Here is a 2,629-nt window from a genome sequence, read left to right on the forward strand (position 1 = left end):
ACCTCTACTCTTTGAGAATCGCCTATTGGGCAAACATGTTGAGCGTTTTCCCCAAGGTCATAAAGTCAGTTGTTTCAGAAATAGTATTTAAATCCAGATCTTCCTGGCTTAGTGGCCAGCTCTGAACTACAGAGAGGAAAAACAAACAAACAAACAAACAAACAAAACCTCATTAGATAACTTCATAAATGCTTACCACTGCAAAGTGTTGCTCTCCACATTCTACCCCCAATCCCATTCTTCTTAAGACTACCAACATCCAGATTTTTTAAATCAGCCATAACTTAATTAAGACAGGGGTTGCCTCTGTTTCCCCAGTTTTTAATAGCTAGTTTAGGGGTATAGATTTTTCAGGTGGCATATATTTCGCTGAAAAATGCAGAATGAAGTGGACAAAACGGATAAGAAAAGAAGAGTCAGAAAAGGAAGAAGAGAAGAAAGTGGAGAAGGGGAGAGGGAAAGGGAGGAGAGATTTTTCCTTTGCCAAGTTTCCTTGTTTTCAAAAATATTTTGGTGGTAGTGATGTTATTATAATTTTTTTTGCTAAGGTATTGAGAAGTTTCTATATAGAAATGTGTGAGTTTTCATGGGGTTATTTTTAGGGTGGGGTTAGTTTATAGAATACTCCACTTATGTAGAATTAATGACTTGATTTTTTAAAAAAGAATTAACACCATACATAAGCATACGCACTCATATTTCCTCATCTTCAAAAGAAATTACAGCCTTTCAGCACAAAATATCTAAAAAATCTATTAATACTTACTATAACCTATCATGCATTTTTCACCAAGACAGTATAACAGAGGAAAAATTAGTTTCCCAAACAGTATGCTGTAAAAAGATAACAGATGTCATAGATGCAAAATCATTTCTTAAAGAGCTGTCAGGTTCATTGCCCATTTTTTCTTTGACCTTCTCATTCTACATAGTAATCCCTTTGCCTCTCAGAAAGTTCTTTTGATGTTGGTCTCATCCCACTTATAATTTCTAAATTAAAGTTTTGTTTTGATCTGGATAATATGATGGTTGAGCTAAAACTAAAATTCTAAAATCTAGAACTGGTATTCTAAGTCTCCAAAAGATATTCTGGAGGCTATTCCAAAGTCTTGATTTTAAAGGTAAGTAATGGGAGACACACAGTTAAGTGATCAAATAAAATCCAAGACCAAATTATAGAGGAAGAGCAGATCTGGGATTGAAACCCAAGAGATTCAGTGCCAGTGTTCTTTCTATTACATCATATTCCTGGTTTAAAAGTATTCAATAGGGATGATATAAGGACTCCTAATCTGATTTAAAGTATCCTGGCATGCAGAATCACATCACTGATGCAGATCAGTAAATTCTAAATTCTAATAATAATGAGTTGAAATTGCATTTAGGGACTGGGTGATTGATCCTTGATTTCACAGATAGTAGATGCAAGAAGCATGATAAATCTAGTTTTTTTGTGTGTGTTTTTTTTTTTTCTGAGTCTAATTCTCTTATTTCACCAATGAGGAAATGGAGGTCAAGAAACATTATGTGACTTTCCATGGTGTCCTTAGAAAGAAAGAAAAAAAAAGCCCAAACTAGCTCTAGATTACATCTCATGCTCTTTCTCATGCCAAATGCAGTTCTCTTTCTAGCATCCCATACTGATTCCTCATGTTCACAGATTTCTTCAGTATCTGTGACTGTTTCCAACAAAGTTTATAAGGGACCTATATGTGCCAAAATGTTTGTGGCAGCCCTGTTTGTAGTGGCTAGAAGCTGGAAAATGAATGGATGCCCATCAATTGGAGAATGGTTGAGCAAATTGTGGTATATGAATGTTATGGAATATTATTGTTCTGTAAGGAATGACCAGCAGGATGAATACAGAGAGGACTGGCAAGACTTACATGAACTGATGCTAAGTGAAATGAGCAGAACCAGGAGATCATTATATACTTCAACAACGATACTTTGAGGATGTATTCTGATGGAAATGGATCTCTTCGATAAAGAGAGCTAATTCAGTTTCAATTGATCAAGGATGGACAGAAGCAGCTACACCCAAAGAAAGAACACTGGGAAATGAATGTAAACTGCTTGCATTTTTGTTTTTTTTCCCGGGTTATTTATACCTTCTGAATCCAATTCTCCCAGTGCAACAAGAGAACTGTTCGGTTCTGCAAACATATATTATATCTAGGATATACTGTAACGTATTCAACATGTAAAGGACTGCTTGCCATCTGGGGGAGGGGGTAGAGGGAGAGAGGGGAAAAATCGGAACAGAAGTGAGTGCAAGGGATAATGCTGTAAAAAATTACCCTGGCATAGGTTCTGTCAATAAAAAGTTATTAAAAAAAGAAAAAAAAACAAAGTTTATAAAACCTCTGCCTTGTTTATAAAACCATTTCCCTTTTCTACTTTGTTTTAACAACCCATTTTAGGTCCCAGGTGATCTAATTTCTCTAAGCTCCTGAGCCATATACTTCAACTATCCATTTTCTACTTAGAAAAAAATATGTCATAACAGAGGGAAAATGAGGGGGGAAGGGAAATGAGATGGAGAAGAGTCCTTTACCTGATAGCTTGTTGCCTTGCATACCATACCAACTCATCCAAGAGATTTTGGCTCATTTGGTTATCATTAACT

The sequence above is a fragment of the Antechinus flavipes genome, chromosome 2 (assembly GCF_016432865.1).
Source record: "Antechinus flavipes isolate AdamAnt ecotype Samford, QLD, Australia chromosome 2, AdamAnt_v2, whole genome shotgun sequence".
NCBI lineage: Eukaryota > Metazoa > Chordata > Mammalia > Dasyuromorphia > Dasyuridae > Antechinus > Antechinus flavipes.